This window comes from Lissotriton helveticus, chromosome 2_1 (assembly GCF_964261635.1).
Source record: "Lissotriton helveticus chromosome 2_1, aLisHel1.1, whole genome shotgun sequence".
Taxonomy (NCBI): Eukaryota; Metazoa; Chordata; class Amphibia; order Caudata; family Salamandridae; genus Lissotriton; species Lissotriton helveticus.
In genome coordinates, this window is record NC_136059.1 from 1,479,613,516 (window position 1) to 1,479,624,946 (window position 11,431).

At 37.4% G+C, this 11,431-nt stretch overlaps 1 long non-coding RNA gene across 1 annotated transcript; it reads right to left on the bottom strand.

Annotated features, from left to right (window-relative positions):
- Positions 1–717: 717 nt before the first annotated feature.
- LOC144819808 (uncharacterized) lies at positions 718–2,447 on the bottom strand. Its single transcript, XR_013607579.1, has 6 exons — positions 2,302–2,447; positions 2,100–2,171; positions 1,909–2,006; positions 1,717–1,805; positions 1,356–1,441; positions 718–921 (listed from the first exon to the last, which is right to left on the bottom strand). It is a non-coding gene; the product is annotated as an uncharacterized LOC144819808 (long non-coding RNA).
- Between the last annotated feature and the right edge of the window lie 8,984 nt (positions 2,448–11,431).

Sequence of the window (11,431 nt, forward strand, 5' to 3'; positions counted from 1 at the left end):
GAAATTGGTACATTGAGGCTAAGGCATTAGAAGGTCCGGTTTCCCTGCCCATTAGCTGCCCAGGGAGATCTTAGCTCACCAGGGCTGTAGACTAGAAACTGGCTGAGCATGTTTTGAGTGTCTTGCTCAGATGAAATCAGTCAAGTCAAATCACGTTGATCATGTAGTCTAGTGTGGTCAGAGCAAGTCCGAGTATCTCGCTCAAGAGAAATCAGTCAAGTCAAATCACGAGTAAATTAAAGTCGGGCGGGGCAAGTTAGAGTTCCCAGATCAAATGATGTCCCGGGTGTCGGCCATATTAAGGTCAGGTGACTCTTAGTGAGAGAAAGTGCTCGCCGGTACTGAAGACTTGAAACCGGCAGATGCCGTAGTCTAAAAACAGGCAAAGTAGGTCTGAAAGCCCTGCTCAAATGCTCAAGTCAAATCAAGTAGGAGTACATTTAAATCGGGCGGATCAGGTCGATTTCCCAACCCCAATGATGTCCCTAGTGGCGGCCATCTTGATGTCAGACAGCCCTCAATGATAAAAAGTGACCGGGGCCTGCATTGCGGGCGGGGGGAGGTGCCCATCTGGGTTGAAGCTTGGGTCACTGGGGATTGTGGGCGGATCATTTGAAAAAATTAGCAACCTAGGCAGTTTGTAAATACTTGTCTATTCAATAATAGAAAGATAGGGGACCAAAGGCAAGTGAACAAACACAGTATTCAATTGTCCAACCATGTAAAATATTTAATTAAAACAATAGTTTTTATTTCACACTCAATTAAAAACATGTAAAAACACTGAAAATACAGAGTAGAAATGATATATAGGTACAGAAAACGAATCAATTATTAGACAAAATATAATAAAAGGAAAAGTTAAATTGTTGACGCGCGTTTCGGTGAACCAGCGCCTTCTTCATGGACAAACTTTATTACCTAAATATAAAAAATACATATATAAATTTTCAATGAGACTAAAAACAAAATATCTGATGTAAAAACTAAAACAATAATAATTATACAGCAAATATAAACATAACAATCAATTAGTTAAAAAAACAGCAAAACCTGCAGACAATTATACACTGTGCAAACAACGCATGTAATGTATTCATAGGTCCCCCAGAGAGACAAGTTTATAAATCCTAACAAATAAGGAGTGATTTAAAGGTAATTTCTGTGCTCATGTAGTCAAGTGAAACAGCTAGCTAATAAGCTAGAAAAAATGAGTTAGGTCGTAACAGCAACCACTGTTTCAAAAGAAGAGAGAGGGTTAGAAAGAGTACATAAGAATACTAAGGAGGCCTAGATGTATAAAATAGATGACAATAAGAGGCCCTTAGAATATCAATAACATTGTCTTTACTTACTCAATAGTGATTTCACAATGTGTTCGAAAATAATTCTCTCACTGGTGCATAAATATAGGTCGCAGAGCTGATAAGAAAAACGATATCTGTACAAATGAAATATTAAAAATTATTTGATGCACAAAAATGAAATGTGAATCAGGTTAACAGAGTCAGCTTGAGGATCTGAAATTGACTAAGGTTAAGGGGTTCACACGTGATACCAATAACCCCAAGGTCGTTTCCGTGATTGCTTCTTAGTAATGTAAAGTTGGCACAACTGTCGCATAACTTGTTTTTGCAACAGATATTCAGATTATAGATTCCACTAAAACTGTTTAGAGATACATACAGTCCATTATATAACGATCAAAATAGTTACCAAAATAAACAGTCGCTAGTGATCCATCTCAAACGATGTATTTCTATGCATCCACGTATCTTGATTATACGTCCAGTGTGCGAAAGAAACTAAACAAGAACAATAAGAAGAATAGAATAAAATATCCAAGCGCTACATGGTCCAACAAGTTACCATGCTTTACATAATTTCTTAAGGCTGGATAACACCTACGTTAAAACAAGGAAGTTATTTTAGATTCTGAATCCCAGGTGACTATGGAACGTACTGCAGGATATTTGTTCCAGAAGTAGCCAATATAAAGATACGATCTAAATAAGGGGCCAAAAATAAATAAAAGAAAATCAGTTACTCTAACCGGAAAGACCGTTTAAACAGTAAAATGAAAGGAAATGTATTTTTACCTAATTTTCAGCACGGCCCTGCTTTGCCTCCGAGTCAAGTTTACGAGTATTTTGATAAATCACTGTGCATTGCTGCGGAGTCAGACAGGGAATTAATTATTATCAGCGGTGTACAGGTATTTCTAACTAGCTGAATTACTGATCTTTTTTCTAAAACAAAATAAAGTACGGATCCAAGACTCGTCACATTAAGCAAATATACCTGATTACACTCAGTCGGAAAATAGGTGCGTGGGGGCTAGCCGCTACACCCGTGTCTCGATGGACATCAACGGCGGGAAAATATCAACGGGTCGCAGGCAAGGGCAAAATACCTGCCAGGTAATTGTGGGTCGGCCCGAAATTGGGCGTCAACCAAACGGAGGGAGTGTGTTTGCAAAGCCTGGTTTAACCCTTTACGTCTCAAAAGTGGATATAGAAAGGGGAAAACCTGCACACTGGGATTATAGTCTCTGGGATAGAGTTACAGATATCGAACATAAAGTCGAATAAATACCACATTAAAATGAGTCGCTGATAAAGGCTCTTAACGTGGGAAATAAAAATATTCAACATTACAAAAACAGCATATTTTCCAAATTCGTAATTAATTTTGTAAAGCAGATCAGTCTCAAGTAATCGCGTTCTCCCATGGGATTTCACTATTTAATCCCGTCCTAAAAGTGTCAAGAGAAAAAATCCAAAAGACTTCGCGTTTCTTGCGTATCTGCTCACCCCCTTTTGTATTCGGGGTGTTTATTCTTTCTAAAATGCGTCACTTGAAATCATCAGGTCCATGGCTGTGTTCAAGGAAATGTTTCACCAAAGGTGAAAGCACCTTTTTCGTTCTAATTGCGGAGCGATGCTCCGTCAGCCTTACCTGTACTGGTCGTGAAGTTTCACCCACATAGCCAAGAGGGCATGGGCATTGGATGAAGTAGACTACGTTGGAGGTCTTACAATTCCACATATTTGTGGCTGAGGCAGTAAAACCATTATGGGTAAAGGATTCACTTTCCAAAATGTTGGAACAGGACATGCAATTTGAACATTTAAATGTACCTTTAATCACTTGATTAGTATATATGGACCTTTGCATTGGGGTTTCTCGATTGGCCATCTCTTTAAACCTTGAATGTACAATAAGGTCTTTTAAATTCCGATTTCGCCTATGGGCAAATATAGGTTTGTCCAATTTTTGCTCTCTTGTGCCATTGCTGTTAAGGATATGCCATGACGAGTTAATGACCTGTTTTACTTTTGCATCGAGGGTGGAATGCCTAGTAATGCATACCAATTGTTGGGTCTCTTTGTCAGGTTTAGATCTAAGAAGGGAGTCTCTATCATAGTACCGCGCCCTTTTATATGAATCCCTCACCAGCCGGTGAGGGTATCCCCTTTCCAAGAACTTTTTGCGCATATCCGCAGCTTGTCTATCATAATCACAAATATCGGTACAGTTCCGCCTTACTCTCAAAAATTGAGAGAAGGGGATACTCTGCCTTTGATTATGGGGGTGGAAACTTGTGAAATGTAGCAGAGTATTTCTTGCTGTTGGTTTTACAAACAAGTCCACTTTTAACTTACCGCTATCATGAAAAATTGTAATGTCTAAAAATTCAATCCTATCTGCACTAATCTGATGCGTGAACTTAAGGTTATGGTCCACAGCGTTAAGCCACGATAAAAATTCCATCAAAGTCTCCCTCCCATCGGTCCAGACAAAGAAAATATCATCAATATATCTGGACCAATGGGAGACAGACTCGAAGAAAGGTGCAATTTCATTGTGGATAAATGTATCCTCAAAGTAAGCCATATAAATGTTGGCTACCGAAGGAGCCACTGAGGCTCCCATACTTACACCTCTAATTTGGCGGTATAGGCGGGACCCAAATTCAAAGACATTCTCTGTTAACACAATCTTTAAACAAGCCAAAACAAAATCCTTTGGGCAAGGTATATCATGTTTATCAATAAACCATTCTGTGGTTTCCATTGCCTCCACTAAGGGGATATTACTGTAGAGCGATTCTACATCTACAGTAACTAAAAGATGTTGCATGGGGTTAAAGGTGAAATTCTCCACTTTTCCAATCATTGCTCCAGTATCTTTAACATATGAGGCAATTTTGGGGATGAAGGGACGAAGGTAGGAGTCCACATATTTGGATAAGGGTTCTGTTGTAGTCCCTAATGTAGAGACAATAGGTCTATACGGAGGATTAGACAAATCTTTGTGCATTTTTGGAAGTCCGTAGATACATGCCGTTTTTCCAGTATTAAAATTCAAGTATTCACATTCCTTTATAGTGATATCCCCTCTATCCAAGGCTTGATTGGTGAGGACAGAGATCTCTTTATTGATCCTATTGATCGGATTGGATCTAATATTAGTATAGAAGACTGAATCCTCTAGCATTGCAAGCATATTCTGTTCATACTTATCTGAATCAATTAAGACAATTCCTCCACCTTTATCACAGCTTTTTACTGTGATTGATTTGTTGTTCGTGAAGGATTGTAATGCCTCATATTCTTTTTTATTCATATTATATAGGGGCTTTGGTATGAATTTGATTGCTTGTTCCAACTTCTTAAGAACAACTAGCTCAAACGCCGCCACTTCTGGCCCAAGTTGATCAAGGGAAGGGCTAAAAGTGGACGGGAGACCTAACCTCTTTTTCTGATACGGAGTAGAATCTGGATTTTCTGCAGAAAAATACTTTTTGAGGCGTATTTTACGGAAGAAGGAAATGATGTCACTGTGAAGTTCAAAAATATTCGCGGTAGAATGGGGAGCAAAGGAGAGACCTTTGGAGAGCAAATTGGTACTGTGCTCATCGAGTTGAAATTTAGATAAATTGAAAATGGGGATTACATTCCCGCCTTCCAATATTGGCGATTTCTGGTCTCCCTGACAAACTGCGGCTCCTCTTGTTGATAATGATGTTGAGGCTTGTAGCCCCCTCTGTTTTGGGCTTGAAACCTCACTTTGGAGCGTCCCCTGTTTGATCCGCGGTTGCCTAAAAAAGGCTGAGTTTGATTACGCTTCGCTTGAGCAGAATTAAAATTGCTTTCAGGTTCATAATAACCCTCATTTCCGTCTCCGTCAGATTCAGATGTGTCTGAGAAGGTATTAACCCTCTGTTGTTGATTCCTATTGTCATCAACAAAGTGATTCTGTTTATAAAAGTCAACTTTCAAATATGGGTATGCGGTCTCAATTGAATAATACCTTTTATCCTTCGCTAATTTATCATTCTTCCATTTCTCCAAATAGTTGGCAAATGATTCTAGCTCTTTATTGGCTTCTTCCAACTTTTTAAGGGCATCTTCTACATTTCCATTATTTTTAATCTGCTCTTCAAGGGCTTCAATCTCTGTTTTAATATCCACTGCAAGAACCTTTGCAGTTTCGACTATAAGGATCATGAGATCGCGCAAGCACCTGCTCGCGATCATGCTCCATTTCTCTAGAAAGGCACGGTGATGCACAAAAAGCCCTGGAATGTTACGTACCCGAAGACCAATCGGAATAACGCCTGATCTCAGGTAAGCTAGCATAAATTCTCCGTGTGCTTCCATTCTCCTTAGTTTTTTCTTTAAATCTATTAATTTCTTTAGGTCATCTTGGCTACGACTGGTGTCATTTGAAGCATTGCCAAACACATTGTAGGTACCTACTAATAGGGCGAATTCTTCATCAGAAAACCCAAAGGTTTTCAATTGGGCCATATTAATCAGGGATATATAAAGATAAATAAGGGAGAAGGAGGGGGTGCTAGACCAAGCTTGTGTCTTGACAGGATACTGAGCACAGAAATTACAATGATGAAGTGAGCAATTAATGCAAAAAGAGAAAAAGCCCTACACAGACAAGCTGTGGGTAACAATCACGTATAAAACAAGGACCCCCTGGACAATGGATGAATAAACTCCTAGGTCAGGGAAACAAACATTTGAAAAAATAGCAACCTAGGCAGTTTGTAAATACTTGTCTATTCAATAATAGAAAGATAGGGGACCAAAGGCAAGTGAACAAACACAGTATTCAATTGTCCAACCATGTAAAATATTTAATTAAAACAATAGATTTTATTTCAGACTCAATTAAAAACATGTAAAAACACTGAAAATACAGAGTAGAAATGATATATAGGTACAAAAAACGAATCAATTATTACACAAAATATAATAAAAGGAAAAGTTAAATTGTCGAAGCGCGTTTCGGCGAACCAGCGCCTTCTTCATGGACAAACTTTATTACCTAAATATAAAAAATACATATATAAATTTTCAATGAGACTAAAAACAAAATATCTGATGTAAAAACTAAAACAATAATAATTATACAGCAAATATAAACATAACAATTAATTAGTTAAAAAAACAGCAAAACCTGCAGACAATTATACACTGTGCAAACAACGCATGTAATGTATTCATAGGTCCCCCAGAGAGACAAGTTTATAAATCCTAACAAATAAGGACTGATTTAAAGGTAATTTCTGTGCTCATGTAGTCAAGTGAAACAGCTAGCTAATAAGCTAGAAAAAATGAGTTAGGTCGTAACAGCAACCACTGTTTCAAAAGAAGAGAGAGGGTTAGAAAGAGTACATAAGAATACTAAGGAGGCCTAGATGTATAAAATAGACGACAATAGGAGGCCCTTAGAATATCAATAACATTGTCTTTACTTACTCAATAGTGATTTCACAATGTGTACGAAAATAATTCTCTCACTGGTGCATAAATATAGGTCGCAGAGCTGATAAGAAAAACGATCCGCCCGCCTTCTCAACCTGATTTACACACGCCATATTATTATGGCGACCTAGAAGCCACTGCCATCCATATTATGAGGCATGGTTGTAAAGGCCTTTCCATGGCGGCGATGCCGCCATGGAGAGGCTGGTGGGGATGTGTTTTGGGGGCCTGTTGTGGGTCTCCAGTTGAGGTGGGGGTACACTTGGGGGTACCCATGGTACCCCCTGCAGTTCCATATACAAGGTACCTGCCACATTGTGCATTGGAATGCACAACATGTTAATTTGGCATTGGGGTGGTGCTTCTGTAAGCATCACCCGACAACAATGTCAAATATGCACAATGCGATTGCCAGGCTGGCGGTCACATCCTAATCAGCAGTGCGGGACCCCCTAAGACTGGATAAAAATTTAATTTACAAAATCTTCTTCCAATAAATGCAACAGTAGCACCCATTCCAGTCAATACAAAACCAATCAAACTATTAAAGAGCAGAGGGTTAAAATGTAATATTCCCACTGCAGTCATTGCAACAGTAGAGAAAGTGTTGGATTGCAGAGGGGTAACAATTACTAATGCCACTCCAAAGAGTGAACAGTAGGGATAGTGTTGGATTGTGGCGTGATAAAAATTACTATTCCCTCTCCAAAGAGTGCAACAGTAGGGAAAATGTTAGATAGCGGAGGGGTATGAATTACTATTCCCACTCCAATGAGTGTATCAGTAGAGAAAATGGTGGATAGCATAGGTGTAAAATTTCCTATTCCGGGTAGAATTTACTACTCCCACTCCAGTGAGTGCAACAGTAGGGAAACTATTGGATAGGTGAGAAATAACATTTACTATTCCCACTCCAGTCAGTACAACAATAGGGAAAGTAATGGATAGCGGGGGGGGGGTAAATATTATTATTCCCACTCCAGTGAGTGCAACAGTCGGAAAAGTGTTGGATATTAGAGGGTTAAACTTTACTATTTCCACTTCAGTGAATGCAACAGTGGGGAAAGTGATGTGTAGCAGAGGGGTAAAAATTACTATTTCCATTCCAGTGAGTGCAACAGTAAGGAAAGTGTTGGATAGCAGAGGGATACAGTTTACTTTTCCCACTCCAGTCAGTTCAACAATAGGGAAAGTGTTGGATTGCGAGGGGTAGAATGTACTATTCTCACTCCAGTCAGTTCAAAATTAAAAACAAACAAAATAAAAATACTTTAAAAAAAAAAGTAAATACACAAAATATCAATATGGTATAAAATTAAGATTCGACCTATCATGGCCTGGATCAGGATATGGACAAACCCAGAGGCTTGCTTTAGCAGACAGATAATTATGGATTGTTTGAGTCGGGATAAATGGGAGCAAATCACATGGCTCAAATATGTAAAGGATACCTTGGACTGTATTGGCTGCAAAGATTTGTTTACTGACCCAGAGTCGATGACCGCACAGAATAAAGCACTGGTCAAAAACTCATTCAGTGCATGGTCATCAACAAAGAGGGCCCTCATTGAAAATGCAAAACCCTCGGTGGTGGCACATGGGCCAGTGGTCTCTACAAATCTTAAAATGGAACCATACCTAGCGGTAATGTATAATGCGCAGGAAAGATTTTATATGACTAGGTTCCGTTTGAATTTACTTCACCATATATTGGCAGTTCCTGCAGGTTTTACATCTACTGTAGAGGCGAAGGGTTCCTGCGGCTGCGACACTAGGTCTCCGCAGGATACCCTTCACTTCATTTTATTATTCCCTTTTTATTCAGAGCCAAGAAAGAACTTTTTAGTTAGGATCCTGAAAAATCAAAAACTGAAGCATGCCAAAGCAGCCCTCCTTTTTCTGCAAAAAGCATCAGACCCACACACTTTGTTATGTGTCATAAGCTTTATCAAAGTTTCCATAAGACTAAGGAATACCAGGGAAACAACTGCACATTCTGAGCCGAATTCAGTTCAAGACCCCCATTGACTGACTGAATGAATGATGTATTCTTTTTTAACAGAAATTTTTTTACAAAATTCTTTTTAAATTGCTTCTTTACTGCTTTTTTTCTTCTCTTTTATAAAAAATGGTATGTATTTTTATGCTCTTTAATGGTATCTTTGTAAGTACCGAATAAAGATAAATTGAAATTGAAAATTGAAATCAATATGGTAAAAATGTATATATAAATATATTTAATATTAAAAATTGAAAAAAATACATATTATAATGTTAAATACATATCACAAATACCTCCAAGTATTGTATTAAATAAAATAAAAAAAATCATTTTCAACCAAATATTTTTACTTAGAAATTACTTGTTAATAAAAACATGTCTTATTACATAAATTAACTTTATTTACTTCCAACCCTGTAACATCACACAATTCACAACCCACATCAAAATAAAAATGTTTTTGCATAATTAAGATAATTATCAATTAAACAAATATTATTAATTCAAAAACAAATGAAAATACATAAAAATGAATTACATTTCCACCCTTTACCCCAATAATCCCCACAACCACACCTAAAATTAAACTGTAAAACAATTTATTGCATAAATAATTTATTTTCAAATAAATAGCTAATAGTATTTAACAATTGTTTATAAACTCAGTAAAATTAATTTTCTCCCCACCCTTCACCCCTATGAACCCAAAACCCACACAAAAAAAAGTAAACAATGGCCCCAATTAATTATCAATTAATTAAATATTATTCATTATCAAGTCAAATAGGCTTTATTTTGATAAAGTGCATATCTTTAAAAGCAATACATGCAACAAGATAAAAAGGATAGAAAGCCAACCATGTACAAGCAGATAAGGTAAATGTGAATACAAATGGCAGCAATACATTACCTAAGACAGTCTAACATAATATCAACTTATTATTAATTGATTAAAACTAAATTACTTCCCACTGTTTACTTCTATAAACTCCAGAATCCACACCAAAAATTAAATACACAATTTCCATATTTAATTATCAATTAATTAATATTTATTAACAACTAATTATTCATGAATTAAAAATAAATAACTTACTGCCTTTTGCCTTCATAAACTCAAAACCCACACCCCCAAAATAATAATTAAACAATTAACAAAATTAACTATCAATTATTATTTATTATTAATAATCAACTAATTATTACTTTACTCCTTAACTGCGACGAACATTCCGTGCTAGTGCGGAACGTTCTATTAAGCGGGCGGGACCGTGACGGCCAACGGACATGCGCAGCACTACCGAGGTAATGCACGCAACGGCCATTGGCCGTCGGCAGCAGCAGTGGGGTTAATTGCAAATAAACAACTTCCCACTCTTTACCCCTATACACTCCACAACCCGCACCTAAATAAAAGCTGCACAATTGCCATAATGAATTACTAATTGATTAATGTTTTTAAATTAACAACCAATTAATAATGTATTAAAAATAAATTATTAACCACCTTATACCCCTATATATCCCACAACTCACAAATAAAATGTTCCCAAGAAATTACAAACACAATTATCATCATGAAATCTCAATTAAATCAATATTTATAAATAAAAATAATCATTACTTTATTATAATTTAATCACTTTCTACCCTAATCCCCTATAAACCTACAACCCGCTACGGAACCAAAAAAACACAAAATGTAATCAAAATAAAATTAATAACTACTACACATTTCACACATACATTAAAACATAAACAATACCTATACAAAAAAATATATCACATACATTTAAAGTATATGCGGGATAAGGACCTCGCACTTTGGGCTTGCTGTCGCCCCCCCCCCCCCCCTGGCCTCTGTATCGTTTTGTCTCAGTACCGGGATACTCTGCAGAGTAGCTGCGCGCTCTACAAGTACTGTTATAACATAACATATATACTAGAATACATACCAGTAATTAAAAAATCAATATTATAAACAACTATATTTTTGCAAACAATAATAATGCCTTCTATGTTTTGAAATCGATATTTCTTACTTTAAATTTAAGATTTTTGACCGCAATATTCTTACTGTTGATTTTTCGGTGTCACGATATTTACAGCTCAATATTTGTCCAAACCTATATTTAGTCTGAATACCAGTGCAGAGTATAGTAGAGTGTTGTAAAGTACAGTGTCTTTGTGGACAGCAGCGTAAAACTATTTGGCATGGAGTGGTGCAGAGTAGAGTGCAGTGGCATAGAGTACAAGGTGCAGAGTAGAGTAGAGGGACATAGTTTTCTGTGGTGTAGGGTATACTGATGTGGAGTTGCGTACAGTACAGTGACATAGAGTGAAGTCATGTTTAGTAGAGTGCAGTGGCATAGAATTCAGTGGCATAGAATGGAGTGGTGCAGAGCACAGTAGAGTGGCATATCGTGCAGTGGGATGGAGTGCAGAGGTGTAGATTGGAGCGATGTTGAGTGAAGTAGGGCAGAGTAAAGTTGAGTGGAGGGTTGTTGAGTGCAGTGGCATAGAGTTGATTATGGCGCACAGTCCAGTGGTGCAGAGTTGAAAATAGTGGCATAAAATGTAGTGCTGTACAATGTAGTGGCATGGAGTAGAGTGGACTGGTGAAAAGCAGATGGGAGGATAG